At 55.5% G+C, this 17,946-nt stretch overlaps 2 non-coding genes across 2 annotated transcripts; one reads left to right on the forward strand and one right to left on the reverse strand.

Moving 5' to 3' along the window:
* Positions 1-824: 824 nt before the first annotated feature.
* Positions 825-897, reverse strand: trnat-agu (transfer RNA threonine (anticodon AGU)). Its single transcript has one exon. It is a non-coding gene; the product is annotated as a tRNA-Thr (tRNA).
* A 2,115-nt stretch (positions 898-3,012) lies between these two features.
* On the forward strand, positions 3,013-3,085 carry trnat-agu (transfer RNA threonine (anticodon AGU)). The gene has a single exon. It is a non-coding gene; the product is annotated as a tRNA-Thr (tRNA).
* The last annotated feature ends 14,861 nt before the right edge of the window (positions 3,086-17,946 follow it).

Consider the following 17,946-nt stretch of genomic DNA (forward strand, 5'->3'; position numbering starts at 1 on the left):
TCAGATTCTCCCCCTCTCTCTCTTTTCCCTTCTCCTTGCTCTTACTTTCCGTCCCCTCTCTTTCTCACTCCTTCCCTCTCTCCCCTTAACCTCTCTTTCCCCTTCCTCCCTCTCTCTCCTCTGCCAATCTTTCCTCCTCGCAGTCTCCCCTCCCCCCTCTCTCCTCCAGGAGCAGGCCATTGGGAAAAGCATAATTCGGTCAGGCGGAGTCAGCATGGATTTATGAAGGGGAAGTCATGTTTGACTAATTTGCTGGAATTCTTTGAGGATGTAACCAACAGGGTGGATAAAGGGGAACTCATTTTAAGAGTGGAAGCAAATCTTCCTCGATTCCGAGGGACTGCCTCTTGCAATGTCTGTCAGCTTGTAATGTTTGTAGCTCCACATTGACGATGTGGACGTATTGTGTACTGCAAGTGCAGAGTTAATAATAAACAGAATTCGGCGGGTTTCCGGAGACTTCCGAGAGAGCTGCGCCATGTTAGGAAGCTGTGTGTGCTGTGCCCTGTGAATATATCACACCGACGCTGATGATGTTAGAGACAAAGAGTGAGAGAGACAGAGAAAGTCAGGTTGAGAGATTGAGTGAGAAGGAAAAGGCAGAATCCCATTCAGCCCATCGTATGCACACCGACCGGCCAAGAGCAACTCAGCCTCATCCCACTTTCTAGCTCGAGGTCTGTTAGTTGCAGCACTTTAAGTACTTTTGAAATGTGGTCAAGAGCGAGCCCATCGTTCCACGGTCAGTCTGGGAGCTGTTCAATATTTATAATTAAAGCCCTTGTTAATTGACAGTGAATTTAAAGACTAAGCTAATTTTGAGTAGGCCCCAGTGAGATTTGAACCCACAACCCCTGGTTTACTAGACCATTGCTCTAACCCCTGAGCTATGGAGCCACCTGCCCTGGGGCTGTGGGTCATTCCCCAGTTAGTGCTGTGTGTTTGAAGAATGAGGAGGGAAATGGTCCCCGGTGTCCAGGGCCACGCCGTGGACCTTGTTGACTGGGGGACAGTGCTGTGCGGCGAGGACAGGTTGGTGGAGGACCTTTGTCTTACGGATGTTTAGTGTAAGGCCCGTGCTTTCGTACGCCTCAGTAAATACATTGACTATATCCTGGAGTTCAGCCTCTGAATGTGCACAGATTCAGGCGTCGTCCGCGTACTGTAGCTCGACGACAGAGGTTGGGGTGATCTTGGTGATCATCGATTCCATTCATGCCGCTTCAAAGGGTACGTTTGCAAGGGCTGTGGAACAATGGGACACCTCCAACGTATGTGCAGGCGAGCTGCAAACCCTGCTAATCCTGCAAACCACCTTGTTGCAGAGCAGGACAGATCCACGGCGGAACACGATGAACCAGAGCCTCAGACCGAGGAGGCAGAGGTATATGGGGTGCACACATTTACCACAAAGTGTCCCCCGATAATGCTGAAGGTTGAATTAAATGGGCTCCCGGTGTTCATGGAGCTGGACACGGGCGCGAGCCAGTCCATAATGAGCAAAAAGACCTTCGATAAGTTGTGGTGCAACAAGGCTTCAAGGCCAGTCCTGACTCCCATTCGAACCAAACTTAGAACGTACACAAAGCAACTGATTCCCGTAATCTGCAGTGCTACCGGAAAGGTCTCCTACGATGGAGCGGTGCACGATTTACCACTGTGGGTGGTACCGGGCGATGGCCCCACGCTGTTCGGCAGGAGCTGGCTGGGAAAGATACGCCCGTCGACGACACCTCATGTGCCCAGGTCCTAAGCAAGTTCCCCTCGCTGTTCGAACCAGGCGTCGGGAAGTTCCAAGGAGCAAAAGTGCAGATCCATTTAATTCCGGGGGCGCGACCCCTCCATCACAAGGTGAGAGCGGTACCTTACATGGTGAGAGAGAGTGTGGACATTGAGCTGGACAGGCTGCAACGAGAGGACATCATTTCGCCGATCGAATTCACTGTGTGGGCCAGTCTGATCGTTCCAATCCTCAAGGGGGGCGGCACCGTCAGAATCTGTGGTGATTACAAAGTAACTATCAATCGTTTCTCCCTGCAGGATCAATACCCGCTACCAAAGGCAGACGACCTATTTGTTACGCTGGTGGCGGTGGGGGAAAACATTCACGAAGTTGGACTTGACCTCGGCCTACATGACGCAGGAGCCGGTGGAATCTTCGAAAGGCCTCACCTGCCTCAACACGCACAAAGGTCTTTTCGTTTACGACAGATGCCCGTTTGGGATTCGATCAGCCACGGCGATATTCCAGAGGAACACGGAAAGCTTGCTGAAGTGGGTCCCGTGCACCGTGGTCTTCCAGGATACATCTTGGTTACAGGTCGGGACACCGTCGAGCATTTGCAGAACGTGGAGGAGCTCCTTAGTCGGCTTAATCGTGTGGGGCTCGGGCTGAAATGCTCGCAGTGCGTTTTCCCGGTGCCTGAAGTGGAGTTCCCGGGGAGAAGAATCGAGATTTACAGACTATCCAGAACAACCCACAATAGACTCTACCGTCCGTCCAACACACAGACGTAGCAACCGACCCAGTGGTTGACCACAAAGCAGAACCCATCACCCCCAGCAGTCCAGCAAGGCCAGCTGCACAGCAGCCCAGCGAAGGCCCAGCAAATGATTCAACAACAGCAGCATTTGCACCGAGACGATCAACCAGGGCAAGGAAGGCCCCAGATCGACTCACATTGTATATAGTTACACTATTGACTTTGGGGCAGGGGGCGGGGGGCAAGTGTTGTTACGAATGTAAACCTGTAATTATCATGCCTGACCACCAGAGGGCTTATCTCCTGGAGTCCCAAGGGATCCCACAATCCCTTGGGAGCACCTATACTTAAGGAAGCCTCACAGGCTGGTGAGGCACTCTGGAGACCTGTGATAAAGGACTAAGGTCACACCTTACTTTGAGCTTGCAGTATCTCGTCTGACTCTTGATTCAAGACAGAACACCTTCCACTCTCTCTTTTCCCTGTCCCTCTCTTTCCTGCTCCTGCCCCTGCCTTTACCAGAGCAGGTGGTTCCATAGCTCAGGGGTTAGAGCACTGGTCTAGTAAACCAGGGGTCGTGAGTTCAAATCTCACTGGGGCCTACTCAAATTTAGCTCAGTATTTAAATACCTCTCTCTCTTCTCCCTTTCCTGCAGATTCTTCCCTTCACCATCACAACTCTTTTTACCGCTTTCCCTGTCTCGCCCTCCTTTCCCTCACTCGCATCAACCGCTCCCCTTCCCCTCTCTCTCTCTCCCCTTCAACTGTCTCTTCTTCCCAGTCTCCTCTTCCCCCTCTCTCTCTCTCCTTCCCCTCTCTCACTCCATCCCCTCCATCTCTCGCCTCTTCCTCCTCTCTCTTTCCCCTTCCCCCTCTCTCTCACTTCCTTCCACTCTCTCTTTACCCTTCCCCTCTCTTTCCTGCTCCTTCCGCTGACTTTCCCAGTGCAGGTGGTTCCATAGCTCAGGGGTTCGAGCACTGGTCTAGTAAATCAGAGGTCATGGGTTCAAATCTTGCTGGGTCCTCCTCAAAATTAGTTTAGTGTTTCAATACCTGACTGATCACCCCCTGACCCTCTCCTTACCGCAAGGACCACATCCAACTCCCTCCTGAACATATCCAATGAACTGGCATCAACAACTCTCCGCGGCAGGGAACCCCACAGGCCAACAACTCCCTGAGTGAAGATGTCTCTCCCAAACAGCCCACCCCCATCCCAATAGCGTGCCCCCGCCCTCCACCCCTGGCTCAGGACCCATCCAACAGCGGGAACACTCCCCCAGCACCCAGTGCGGCCCGTCCCGTCAGAATCCTTCCCAAATGCCAAACACCCCCTGGATGTCAAGCACCCAGCCCCCGCGAAGCCAACCACACCACATCCACCAATCGCCATCTGCGCAGTCAACCCGAACACTCCCTGCACCGAGGCACAGAACCCCCAGGCCTGACCGTCCAACACACTTTGCCCCCCCCCCCCCACCCCCAGACCTTCGCTGCAATGTGGCACCTCAATCCCCCACCCCCGTCTCCATTCATTCTTCCCTCTGCCTCCCCGCACAGGCTCCCACCTTGGGGGCGGTAACCTTCTGGGGCTGGGAATTTTAGCTCCCGTCACAGAATTGTCCTGACCACCCCTCAATGGAAGCATCGTGCAATTTCCCACACTCCACTTCCTTTGCGGGCACGACCGGATGTTCATGTGACAGTGGGAACTGGAGCTCTCCACTCTCTGTCCTGTGACAGTGGGAACTGGTGCTCTCCACTCTGTGTCGTGTGACAGTGGGAACTGGTGCTCTCCACTCTCTGTCCTGTGACAGTGGGAACTGGTGTTCTCCACTCTCTGTCCTGTGACAGTGGGAACTGGTGTTCTCCACTCTCTGTCCTGTGACAGTGGGAATTGGTGCTCTCCACTCTCTGTCCTGTGACAGTGGGAACTGGTGTTCTCCACTCTCTGTCCTGTGACAGTGGGAACTGGTGCTCTCCACTCTCTGTCCTGTGACAGTGGGAACTGGAGCTCTCCACTCTCTGTCCTGTGACAGTGGGAATTGGTGCTCTCCACTCTCTGTCCTGTGACAGTGGGAACTGGTGCTCTCCACTCTCTGTCCTGTGACAGTGGGAACTGGTGCTCTCCACTTTCCCGTCCTGTGACAGTGGGAACTGGTGCTCTCCACTCTCCCGTCCTGTGACAGTGGGAGCTGGTGCTCTCCACTCTCTGTCCTGTGACAGTGGGAACTGGTGCTCTCCACTCTCTGTCCTGTGACAGTGGGAACTGGTGCTCTCCACTCTCTGTCCTGTGACAGTGGGAACTGGTGTTCTCCACTCTCTGTCCTGTGACAGTGGGAACTGGTGCTCTCCACTCTCTGTCCTGTGACTGTGGGAACTGGTGTTCTCCACTCTCCCGTCCTGTGACAGTGGGAACTGGTGCTCTCCACTCTCTGTCCTGTGACAGTGGGAACTGGTGATCTCCACTCTCCCGTCCTGTGACAGTGGGAGCTGGTGCTCTCCACCCTCTGTCCTGTGACAGTGGGAACTGGTGTTCTCCACTCTCCCGTCCTGTGACAGTTGGAAATGGTGCTCTCCACTCTCTGTCCTGTGACAGTGGGAACTGGTGCTCTCCACTCTCTGTCCTGTGACAGTGGGAACTGGTGCTCTCCACTCTCTGTCCTGTGACAGTGGGAGCTGGTGCTCTCCACTCTCTGTCCTGTGACAGTTGGAACTGGTGCTCTCCACTCTCTGTCCTGTGACAGTGGGAACTGGTGCTCTCCACTCTCTGTCCTGTGACAGTGGGAACTGGTGCTCTCCACTCTCTGTCCTGTGACAGTGGGAACTGGTGCTCTCCACTCTCTGTCCTGTGACAGTGGGAACTGGTGCTCTCCACTCTCCCGTCCTGTGACAGTGGGAACTGGTGATCTCCACTCTCTGTCCTGTGACAGTGGGAACTGGTGTTCTCCACTCTCTGTCCTGTGACAGTAGGAACTGGTGTTCTCCACTCTCTGTCCTGTGACAGTGGGAACTGGTGTTCTCCACGCTCTGTCCTGTGACAGTGGGAACTGGTGTTCTCCACTCTGTCCTGTGACAGTGGGAACTGGTGCTCTCCACTCTCCCATCCTGTGACAGTGGGAACTGGTGCTCTCCACTCTCCCATCCTGTGACAGTGGGAACTGGTGTTCTCCACTCTCTGTCCTGTGACAGTGGGAACTGGTGCTCTCCACTCTCTGTCCTGTGACTGTGGGAACTGGTGTTCTCCACTCTCCCATCCTGTGACAGTGGGAACTGGTGTTCTCCACTCTCTGTCCTGTGACAGTGGGAACTGGTGCTCTCCACTCTCCCGACCTGTGACAGTGGGAACTGGTGCTCTCCACTCTCTGTCCTGTGACAGTGGGAACTGGTGTTCTCCACTCTCTGTCCTGTGACAGTGGGAACTGGTGTTCTCCACTCTCTGTCCTGTGACAGTGGGAACTGTTGTTCTCCACTCTCTGTCCTGTGACAGTGGGAACTGGTGTTCTCCACTCTCTGTCCTGTGACAGTGGGAACTGGTGCTCTCCACTCTCCCATCCTGTGACAGTGGGAACTGGTGCTCTCCACTCTCCCATCCTGTGACAGTGGGAACTGGTGTTCTCCACTCTCTGTCCTGTGACAGTGGGAACTGGTGTTCTCCACTCTGTCCTGTGACAGTGGGAACTGGTGTTCTCCACTCTCCATCCTGTGACAGTGGGAGCTGGTGCTCTCCACTCTCTGTCCTGTGACAGTTGGAACTGGTGCTCTCCACTCTCTGTCCTGTGACAGTGGGAACTGGTGCTCTCCACTCTCTGTCCTGTGACAGTGGGAACTGGTGCTCTCCACTCTCTGTCCTGTGACAGTGGGAACTGGTGCTCTCCACTCTCTGTCCTGTGACAGTGGGAACTGGTGCTCTCCACTCTCTGTCCTGTGACAGTGGGAACTGGTGCTCTCCACTCTCTGTCCTGTGACAGTGGGAACTGGTGCTCTCCACTCTGCCGTCCTGTGACAGTGGGAACTGGTGTTCTCCACTCTCTGTCCTGTGACAGTGGGAACTGGTGCTCTCCACTCTCTGTCCTGTGACAGTGGGAACTGGTGTTCTCCATTCTCTGTCCTGTGACAGTGGGAACTGGTGCTCTCCACTCTCTGTCCTGTGACAGTGGGAACTGGTGATCTCCACTCTCCCGTCCTGTGACAGTGGGAGCTGGTGCTTTCCACTCTCTGTCCTGTGACAGTGGGAACTGGTGCTCTCCACTCTCTGTCCTGTGACAGTGGGAACTGGTGCTCTCCACTCTCTGTCCTGTGACAGTGGGAACTGGTGCTCTCCACTCTCTGTCCTGTGACAGTGGGAACTGGTGCTCTCCACTCTCTGTCCTGTGACAGTGGGAACTGGTGCTCTCCACTCTCTGTCCTGTGACAGTGGGAACTGGTGCTCTCCACTCTCCCGTCCTGTGACAGTGGGAACTGGTGCTCCCCACTCTCTGTCCTGTGACAGTGGGAACTGGTGCTCTCCACTCTCCCGTCCTGTGACAGTAGGAACTGGTGCTCTCCACTCTCTGTCCTGTGACAGTGGGAACTGGTGCTCTCCACTCTCTGTCCTGTGACAGTGGGAACTGGTGCTCTCCACTCTCTGTCCTGTGACAGTGGGAATTGGTGCTCTCCACTCTCTGTCCTGTGACAGTGGGAACTGGTGCTCTCCACTCTCTGTCCTGTGACAGTGGGAACTGGTGCTCTCCACTTTCCCGTCCTGTGACAGTGGGAACTGGTGCTCTCCACTCTCCCGTCCTGTGACAGTGGGAACTGGTGCTCTCCACTCTCTGTCCTGTGACAGTGGGAACTGGTGCTCTCCACTCTCTGTCCTGTGACAGTGGGAACTGGTGTTCTCCACTCTCTGTCCTGTGACAGTGGGAACTGGTGTTCTCCACTCTCTGTCCTGTGACAGTGGGAACTGGTGCTCTCCACTCTCTGTCCTGTGACAGTGGGAACTGGTGTTCTCCACTCTCTGTCCTGTGACAGTGGGAACTGGTGTTCTCCACTCTCTGTCCTGTGACAGTGGGAACTGGTGCTCTCCACTCTCTGTCCTGTGACAGTGGGAACTGGTGTTCTCCATTCTCTGTCCTGTGACAGTGGGAACTGGTGCTCTCCACTCTCTGTCCTGTGACAGTGGGAACTGGTGATCTCCACTCTCTGTCCTGTGACAGTGGGAACTGGTGCTCTCCACTCTCTGTCCTGTGACAGTGGGAACTGGTGCTCTCCACTCTCCCGTCCTGTGACAGTGGGAACTGGTGCTCCCCACTCTCTGTCCTGTGACAGTGGGAACTGGTGCTCTCCACTCTCCCGTCCTGTGACAGTAGGAACTGGTGCTCTCCACTCTCTGTCCTGTGACAGTGGGAACTGGTTCTCTCCACTCTCTGTCCTGTGACAGTGGGAACTGGTGCTCTCCACTCTCTGTCCTGTGACAGTGGGAATTGGTGCTCTCCACTCTCTGTCCTGTGACAGTGGGAACTGGTGCTCTCCACTCTCTGTCCTGTGACAGTGGGAACTGGTGCTCTCCACTTTCCCGTCCTGTGACAGTGGGAACTGGTGCTCTCCACTCTCCCGTCCTGTGACAGTGGGAACTGGTGCTCTCCACTCTCTGTCCTGTGACAGTGGGAACTGGTGCTCTCCACTCTCTGTCCTGTGACAGTGGGAACTGGTGTTCTCCACTCTCTGTCCTGTGACAGTGGGAACTGGTGTTCTCCACTCTCTGTCCTGTGACAGTGGGAAATGGTGCTCTCCACTCTCTGTCCTGTGACAGTGGGAACTGGTGTTCTCCATTCTCTGTCCTGTGACAGTGGGAACTGGTGCTCTCCACTCTCTGTCCTGTGACAGTGGGAACTGGTGATCTCCACTCTCCCGTCCTGTGACAGTGGGAGCTGGTGCTTTCCACTCTCTGTCCTGTGACAGTGGGAACTGGTGCTCTCCACTCTCTGTCCTGTGACAGTGGGAACTGGTGCTCTCCACTCTCTGTCCTGTGACAGTGGGAACTGGTGCTCTCCACTCTCTGTCCTGTGACAGTGGGAACTGGTGCTCTCCACTCTCTGTCCTGTGACAGTGGGAACTGGTGCTCTCCACTCTCTGTCCTGTGACAGTGGGAACTGGTGCTCTCCACTCTCCCGTCCTGTGACAGTGGGAACTGGTGCTCCCCACTCTCTGTCCTGTGACAGTGGGAACTGGTGCTCTCCACTCTCCCGTCCTGTGACAGTAGGAACTGGTGCTCTCCACTCTCTGTCCTGTGACAGTGGGAACTGGTGCTCTCCACTCTCTGTCCTGTGACAGTGGGAACTGGTGCTCTCCACTCTCTGTCCTGTGACAGTGGGAATTGGTGCTCTCCACTCTCTGTCCTGTGACAGTGGGAACTGGTGCTCTCCACTCTCTGTCCTGTGACAGTGGGAACTGGTGCTCTCCACTTTCCCGTCCTGTGACAGTGGGAACTGGTGCTCTCCACTCTCCCGTCCTGTGACAGTGGGAACTGGTGCTCTCCACTCTCTGTCCTGTGACAGTGGGAACTGGTGCTCTCCACTCTCTGTCCTGTGACAGTGGGAACTGGTGTTCTCCACTCTCTGTCCTGTGACAGTGGGAACTGGTGTTCTCCACTCTCTGTCCTGTGACAGTGGGAACTGGTGCTCTCCACTCTCTGTCCTGTGACAGTGGGAACTGGTGTTCTCCACTCTCTGTCCTGTGACAGTGGGAACTGGTGTTCTCCACTCTCTGTCCTGTGACAGTGGGAACTGGTGCTCTCCACTCTCTGTCCTGTGACAGTGGGAACTGGTGTTCTCCATTCTCTGTCCTGTGACAGTGGGAACTGGTGCTCTCCACTCTCTGTCCTGTGACAGTGGGAACTGGTGATCTCCACTCTCTGTCCTGTGACAGTGGGAACTGGTGCTCTCCACTCTCTGTCCTGTGACAGTGGGAACTGGTGCTCCCCACTCTCTGTCCTGTGACAGTGGGAACTGGTGCTCTCCACTCTCCCGTCCTGTGACAGTAGGAACTGGTGCTCTCCACTCTCTGTCCTGTGACAGTGGGAACTGGTTCTCTCCACTCTCTGTCCTGTGACAGTGGGAACTGGTGCTCTCCACTCTCTGTCCTGTGACAGTGGGAATTGGTGCTCTCCACTCTCTGTCCTGTGACAGTGGGAACTGGTGCTCTCCACTCTCTGTCCTGTGACAGTGGGAACTGGTGCTCTCCACTTTCCCGTCCTGTGACAGTGGGAACTGGTGCTCTCCACTCTCCCGTCCTGTGACAGTGGGAACTGGTGCTCTCCACTCTCTGTCCTGTGACAGTGGGAACTGGTGCTCTCCACTCTCTGTCCTGTGACAGTGGGAACTGGTGTTCTCCACTCTCTGTCCTGTGACAGTGGGAACTGGTGTTCTCCACTCTCTGTCCTGTGACAGTGGGAACTGGTGCTCTCCACTCTCTGTCCTGTGACAGTGGGAACTGGTGTTCTCCACTCTCTGTCCTGTGACAGTGGGAACTGGTGTTCTCCACTCTCTGTCCTGTGACAGTGGGAACTGGTGCTCTCCACTCTCTGTCCTGTGACAGTGGGAACTGGTGTTCTCCATTCTCTGTCCTGTGACAGTGGGAACTGGTGCTCTCCACTCTCTGTCCTGTGACAGTGGGAACTGGTGATCTCCACTCTCCCGTCCTGTGACAGTGGGAGCTGGTGCTCTCCACTCTCTGTCCTGTGACAGTGGGAACTGGTGCTCTCCACTCTCTGTCCTGTGACAGTGGGAACTGGTGCTCTCCACTCTCTGTCCTGTGACAGTGGGAACTGGTGCTCTCCACTCTCTGTCCTGTGACAGTGGGAACTGGTGCTCTCCACTCTCTGTCCTGTGACAGTGGGAACTGGTGCTCTCCACTCTCTGTCCTGTGACAGTGGGAACTGGTGCTCTCCACTCTCCCGTCCTGTGACAGTGGGAACTGGTGCTCCCCACTCTCTGTCCTGTGACAGTGGGAACTGGTGCTCTCCACTCTCCCGTCCTGTGACAGTAGGAACTGGTGCTCTCCACTCTCTGTCCTGTGACAGTGGGAACTGGTGCTCTCCACTCTCTGTCCTGTGACAGTGGGAACTGGTGCTCTCCACTCTCTGTCCTGTGACAGTGGGAACTGGTGTTCTCCACTCTCTGTCCTGTGACAGTGGGAACTGGTGTTCTCCACTCTCTGTCCTGTGACAGTGGGAACTAGTGCTCTCCACTCTCTGTCCTGTGACAGTGGGAACTGTTGTTCTCCACTCTCTGTCCTGTGACAGTGGGAACTGGTGTTCTCCACTCTCTGTCCTGTGACAGTGGGAACTGGTGCTCTCCACTCTCCCGTCCTGTGACAGTGGGAACTGGTGTTCTCCACTCTCTGTCCTGTGACAGTGGGAACTGGTGTTCTCCACTCTCTGTCCTGTGACAGTGGGAACTGGTGTTCTCCACTCTCCATCCTGTGACAGTGGGAACTGGTGCTCTCCACTCTCTGTCCTGTGACAGTGGGAACTGGTGCTCTCCAATCTCTGTCCTGTGACAGTGGGAACTCTTGCTCTCCACTCTCTGTCCTGTGTCAGTGGGAACTGGTGCTCTCCACTCTCTGTCCTGTGACAGTGGGAACTGGTGCTCTCCACTCTCTCTCCTGTGACAGTGGGAACTGGTGATCTCCACTCTCCCGTCCTTTGACAGTGGGAGCTGGTGCTCTCCAATCTCTGTCCTGTGACAGTGGGAACTGGTGCTCTCCACTCTCCCGTCCTGTGACAGTTGGAACTGGTGCTCTCCACTCTCTGTCCTGTGACAGTGGGAACTGGTGCTCTCCACTCTCTGTCCTGTGACAGTGGGAACTGGTGCTCTCCACTCTCTGTCCTGTGACAGTGGGAGCTGGTGCTCTCCACTCTCTGTCCTGTGACAGTGGGAACTGGTGCTCTCCACTCTCTGTCCTGTGACAGTGGGAACTGGTGCTCTCCACTCTCTGTCCTGTGACAGTGGGAACTGGTGCTCTCCACTCTCTGTCCTGTGACAGTGGGAACTGGTGCTCTCCACTCTCTGTCCTGTGACAGTGGGAACTGGTGCTCTCCACTCTCTGTCCTGTGACAGTGGGAACTGGTGCTCTCCACTCTCTGTCCTGTGACAGTGGGAACTGGTGTTCTCCACTCTCCCGTCCTGTGACAGTGGGAACTGGTGCTCTCCACTCTCTGTCCTGTGACAGTGGGAACTGGTGCTCTCCACTCTCCCGTCCTGTGACAGTGGGAACTGGTGCTCTCCACTCTCTGTCCTGTGACAGTGGGAACTGGTGCTCTCCACTCTCTGTCCTGTGACAGTGGGAACTGGTGCTCTCCACTCTCTGTCCTGTGACAGTGGGAACTTGTGCTCTCCACTCTCTGTCCTGTGACAGTGGGAACTGGTGCTCTCCACTCTCTGTCCTGTGACAGTGGGAACTGGTGCTCTCCACTCTCTGTCCTGTGACAGTGGGAACTGGTGTTCTCCACTCTCTGTCCTGTGACAGTGGGAACTGGTGCTCTCCACTCTCTGTCCTGTGACTGTGGGAACTGGTGTTCTCCACTCTCCCGTCCTGTGACAGTGGGAACTGGTGCTCTCCACTCTCTGTCCTGTGACAGTGGGAACTGGTGATCTCCACTCTCCCGTCCTGTGACAGTGGGAGCTGGTGCTCTCCACTCTCTGTCCTGTGACAGTGGGAACTGGTGTTCTCCACTCTCCCGTCCTGTGACAGTTGGAAATGGTGCTCTCCACTCTCTGTCCTGTGACAGTGGGAACTGGTGCTCTCCACTCTCTGTCCTGTGACAGTGGGAACTGGTGCTCTCCACTCTCTGTCCTGTGACAGTGGGAGCTGGTGCTCTCCACTCTCTGTCCTGTGACAGTTGGAACTGGTGCTCTCCACTCTCTGTCCTGTGACAGTGGGAAATGGTGCTCTCCACTCTCCCGTCCTGTGACAGTGGGAACTGGTGCTCTCCACTCTCTGTCCTGTGACAGTGGGAACTGGTGCTCTCCACTCTCTGTCCTGTGACAGTGGGAACTGGTGCTCTCCACTCTCTGTCCTGTGACAGTGGGAACTGGTGCTCTCCACTCTCTGTCCTGTGACAGTGGGAACTGGTGCTCTCCACTCTCCCGTCCTGTGACAGTGGGAACTGGTGATCTCCACTCTCTGTCCTGTGACAGTGGGAACTGGTGTTCTCCACTCTCTGTCCTGTGACAGTGGGAACTGGTGTTCTCCACTCTCTGTCCTGTGACAGTGGGAACTGGTGTTCTCCACTCTCTGTCCTGTGACAGTGGGAACTGGTGTTCTCCACTCTCTGTCCTGTGACAGTGGGAACTGGTGCTCTCCACTCTCCCATCCTGTGACAGTGGGAACTGGTGCTCTCCACTCTCCCATCCTGTGACAGTGGGAACTGGTGTTCTCCACTCTCTGTCCTGTGACAGTGGGAACTGGTGCTCTCCACTCTCTGTCCTGTGATTGTGGGAACTGGTGTTCTCCACTCTCCCATCCTGTGACAGTGGGAACTGGTGTTCTCCACTCTCTGTCCTGTGACAGTGGGAACTGGTGCTCTCTACTCTCTGTCCTGTGACTGTGGGAACTGGTGCTCTCCACTCTCCCATCCTGTGACAGTGGGAACTGGTGTTCTCCACTCTCTGTCCTGTGACAGTGGGAACTGGTGCTCTCCACTCTCCCGTCCTGTGACAGTGGGAACTGGCGCTCTCCACTCTCTGTCCTGTGACAGTGGGAACTGGTGTTCTCCACTCTCTGTCCTGTGACAGTGGGAACTGGTGTTCTCCACTCTCTGTCCTGTGACAGTGGGAACTGTTGTTCTCCACTCTCTGTCCTGTGACAGTGGGAACTGGTGTACTCCACTCTCTGTCCTGTGACAGTGGGAACTGGTGCTCTCCACTCTCCCATCCTGTGACAGTGGGAACTGGTGCTCTCCACTCTCCCATCCTGTGACAGTGGGAACTGGTGTTCTCCACTCTCTGTCCTGTGACAGTGGGAACTGGTGTTCTCCACTCTCTGTCCTGTGACAGTGGGAACTGGTGTTCTCCACTCTCCATCCTGTGACAGTGGGAACTGGTGTTCTCCATTCTCTGTCCTGTGACAGTGGGAACTGGTGTTCTCCACTCTCCCATCCTGTGACAGTGGGATCTGGTGTTCTCCACTCTCTGTCCTGTGACAGTGGGAACTGGTGTTCTCCACTCTCCCGTCCTGTGACAGTGGGAACTGGCGCTCTCCACTCTCTGTCCTGTGACAGTGGGAACTGCTGTTCTCCACTCTCTGTCCTGTGACAGTGGGAACTGGTGCTCTCCACTCTCTGTCCTGTGACTGTGGGAACTGGTGTTCTCCACTCTCCCGTCCTGTGACAGTGGGAACTGGTGTTCTCCACTCTCTGTCCTGTGACAGTGGGAACTGGTGTTCTCCACTCTCTGTCCTGTGACAGTGGGAACTGGTGTTCTCCACTCTCTGTCCTGTGACAGTGGGAACTGGTGTTCTCCACTCTCCCATCCTGTGACAGTGGGAACTGGTGCTCTCCACTCTCCCATCCTGTGACAGTGGGAACTGGTGCTCTCCACTCTCCCATCCTGTGACAGTGGGAACTGGTGCTCTCCACTCTCTGTCCTGTGACAGTGGGAACTGGTGCTCTCCACTCTCTGTCCTGTGACTGTGGGAACTGGTGTTCTCCACTCTCCCATCCTGTGACAGTGGGAACTGGTGTTCTCCACTCTCTGTCCTGTGACAGTGGGAACTGGTGCTCTCCACTCTCCCGTCCTGTGACAGTGGGAACTGGCGCTCTCCACTCTCTGTCCTGTGACAGTGGGAACTGGTGTTCTCCACTCTCTGTCCTGTGACAGTGGGAACTAGTGTTCTCCACTCTCTGTCCTGTGACAGTGGGAACTGTTGTTCTCCACTCTCTGTCCTGTGACAGTGGGAACTGGTGTTCTCCACTCTCTGTCCTGTGACAGTGGGAACTGGTGCTCTCCACTCTCCCATCCTGTGACAGTGGGAACTGGTGCTCTCCACTCTCCCATCCTGTGACAGTGGGAACTGGTGTTCTCCACTCTCTGTCCTGTGACAGTGGGAACTGGTGTTCTCCACTCTCTGTCCTGTGACAGTGGGAACTGGTGTTCTCCACTCTCCATCCTGTGACAGTGGGAACTGGTGTTCTCCATTCTCTGTCCTGTGACAGTGGGAACTGGTGTTCTCCACTCTCCCATCCTGTGACAGTGGGAACTGGTGTTCTCCACTCTCTGTCCTGTGACAGTGGGAACTGGTGCTCTCCACTCTCCCGTCCTGTGACAGTGGGAACTGGTGCTCTCCACTCTCTGTCCTGTGACAGTGGGAACTGGTGTTCTCCACTCTCTGTCCTGTGACAGTGTGAACTGGTGCTCTCCACTCTCTGTCCTGTGACTGTGGGAACTGGTGTTCTCCACTCTCCCGTCCTGTGACAGTGGGAACTGGTGCTCTCCACTCTCTGTCCTGTGACAGTGGGAACTGGTGATCTCCACTCTCCCGTCCTGTGACAGTGGGAGCTGGTGCTCTTCTCTCTCTGTCCTGTGACAGTGGGAACTGGTGTTCTCCACTCTCTGTCCTGTGACAGTGGGAACTGGTGTTCTCCACTCTCTGTCCTGTGACAGTGGGAACTGGTGTTCTCCACTCTCTGTCCTGTGACAGTGGGAACTGGTGTTCTCCACTCTCTGTCCTGTGACAGTGGGAACTGGTGCTCTCCACTCTCCCATCCTGTGACAGTGGGAACTGGTGCTCTCCACTCTCCCATCCTGTGACAGTGGGAACTGGTGCTCTCCACTCTCTGTCCTGTGACAGTGGGAACTGGTGCTCTCCACTCTCTGTCCTGTGACTGTGGGAACTGGTGTTCTCCACTCTCCCATCCTGTGACAGTGGGAACTGGTGTTCTCCACTCTCTGTCCTGTGACAGTGGGAACTGGTGCTCTCCACTCTCCCGTCCTGTGACAGTGGGAACTGGCGCTCTCCACTCTCTGTCCTGTGACAGTGGGAACTGGTGTTCTCCACTCTCTGTCCTGTGACAGTGGGAACTGGTGTTCTCCACTCTCTGTCCTGTGACAGTGGGAACTGTTGTTCTCCACTCTCTGTCCTGTGACAGTGGGAACTGGTGCTCTCCACTCTCTGTCCTATGACAGTGGGAACTGGTGCTCTCCACTCTCCCATCCTGTGACAGTGGGAACTGGTGCTCTCCACTCTCCCATCCTGTGACAGTGGGAACTGGTGTTCTCCACTCTCTGTCCTGTGACAGTGGGAACTGGTGTTCTCCACTCTCTGTCCTGTGACAGTGGGAACTGGTGTTCTCCACTCTCCATCCTGTGACAGTGGGAACTGGTGTTCTCCATTCTCTGTCCTGTGACAGTGGGAACTGGTGTTCTCCACTCTCCCATCCTGTGACAGTGGGAACTGGTGTTCTCCACTCTCTGTCCTGTGACAGTGGGAACTGGTGCTCTCCACTCTCCCGTCCTGTGACAGTGGGAACTGGCGCTCTCCACTCTCTGTCCTGTGACAGTGGGAACTGGTGTTCTCCACTCTCTGTCCTGTGACAGTGGGAACTGGTGCTCTCCACTCTCTGTCCTGTGACTGTGGAAACTGGTGTTCTCCACTCTCCCGTCCTGTGACAGTGGGAACTGGTGCTCTCCACTCTCTGTCCTGTGACAGTGGGAACTGGTGATCTCCACTCTCCCGTCCTGTGACAGTGGGAGCTGGTGCTCTCCACTCTCTGTCCTGTGACAGTGGGAACTGGTGTTCTCCACTCTCCCGTCCTGTGACAGTTGGAAATGGTGCTCTCCACTCTCTGTCCTGTGACAGTGGGAACTGGTGCTCTCCACTCTCTGTCCTGTGACAGTGGGAACTGGTGCTCTCCACTCTCTGTCCTGTGACAGTGGGAGCTGGTGCTCTCCACTCTCTGTCCTGTGACAGTTGGAACTGGTGCTCTCCACTCTCTGTCCTGTGACAGTGGGAACTGGTGCTCTCCACTCTCTGTCCTGTGACAGTGGGAACTGGTGCTCTCCACTCTCTGTCCTGTGACAGTGGGAAATGGTGCTCTCCACTCTCTGTCCTGTGACAGTGGGAACTGGGGCTCTACACTCTCCCGTCCTGTGACAGTGGGAACTGGTGATCTCCACTCTCTGTCCTGTGACAGTGGGAACTGGTGTTCTCCACTCTCTGTCCTGTGACAGTGGGAACTGGTGTTCTCCACTCTCTGTCCTGTGACAGTGGGAACTGGTGTTCTCCACTCTCTGTCCTGTGACAGTGGGAACTGGTGTTCTCCACTCTCTGTCCTGTGACAGTGGGAACTGGTGCTCTCCACTCTCCCATCCTGTGACAGTGGGAACTGGTGCTCTCCACTCTCCCATCCTGTGACAGTGGGAACTGGTGTTCTCCACTCTCTGTCCTGTGACAGTGGGAACTGGTGCTCTCCACTCTCTGTCCTGTGACTGTGGGAACTGGTGTTCTCCACTCTCCCATCCTGTGACAGTGGGAACTGGTGTTCTCCACTCTCTGTCCTGTGACAGTGGGAACTGGTGCTCTCCACTCTCCCGTCCTGTGACAGTGGGAACTGGTGCTCTCCACTCTCTATCCTGTGACAGTGGGAACTGGTGTTCTCCACTCTCTGTCCTGTGACAGTGGGAACTGGTGTTCTCCACTCTCTGTCCTGTGACAGTGGGAACTGTTGTTCTCCACTCTCTGTCCTGTGACAGTGGGAACTGGTGTTCTCCACTCTCTGTCCTGTGACAGTGGGAACTGGTGCTATCCACTCTCCCATCCTGTGACAGTGGGAACTGGTGCTCTCCACTCTCCCATCCTGTGACAGTGGGAACTGGTGTTCTCCACTCTCTGTCCTGTGACAGTGGGAACTGGTGTTCTCCACTCTCTGTCCTGTGACAGTGGGAACTGGTGTTCTCCACTCTCCATCCTGTGACAGTGGGAGCTGGTGCTCTCCACTCTCTGTCCTGTGACAGTTGGAACTGGTGCTCTCCACTCTCTGTCCTGTGACAGTGGGAACTGGTGCTCTCCACTCTCTGTCCTGTGACAGTGGGAACTGGTGCTCTCCACTCTCTGTCCTGTGACAGTGGGAACTGGTGCTCTCCACTCTCTGTCCTGTGACAGTGGGAACTGGTGCTCTCCACTCTGCCGTCCTGTGACAGTGGGAACTGGTGCTCTCCACTCTCTGTCCTGTGACAGTGGGAACTGGTGTTCTCCACTCTCTGTCCTGTGACAGTGGGAACTGGTGTTCTCCACTCTCTGTCCTGTGACAGTGGGAACTGGTGTTCTCCACTCTCTGTCCTGTGACAGTGGGAACTGGTGTTCTCCACTGTCTGTCCTGTGACAGTGGGAACTGGTGCTCTCCACTCTCCCATCCTGTGACAGTGGGAACTGGTGCTCTCCACTCTCCCATCCTGTGACAGTGGGAACTGGTGCTCTCCACTCT

This window comes from Pristiophorus japonicus, unplaced genomic scaffold (assembly GCF_044704955.1).
Source record: "Pristiophorus japonicus isolate sPriJap1 unplaced genomic scaffold, sPriJap1.hap1 HAP1_SCAFFOLD_1027, whole genome shotgun sequence".
Lineage (NCBI taxonomy): Eukaryota > Metazoa > Chordata > Chondrichthyes > Pristiophoridae > Pristiophorus > Pristiophorus japonicus.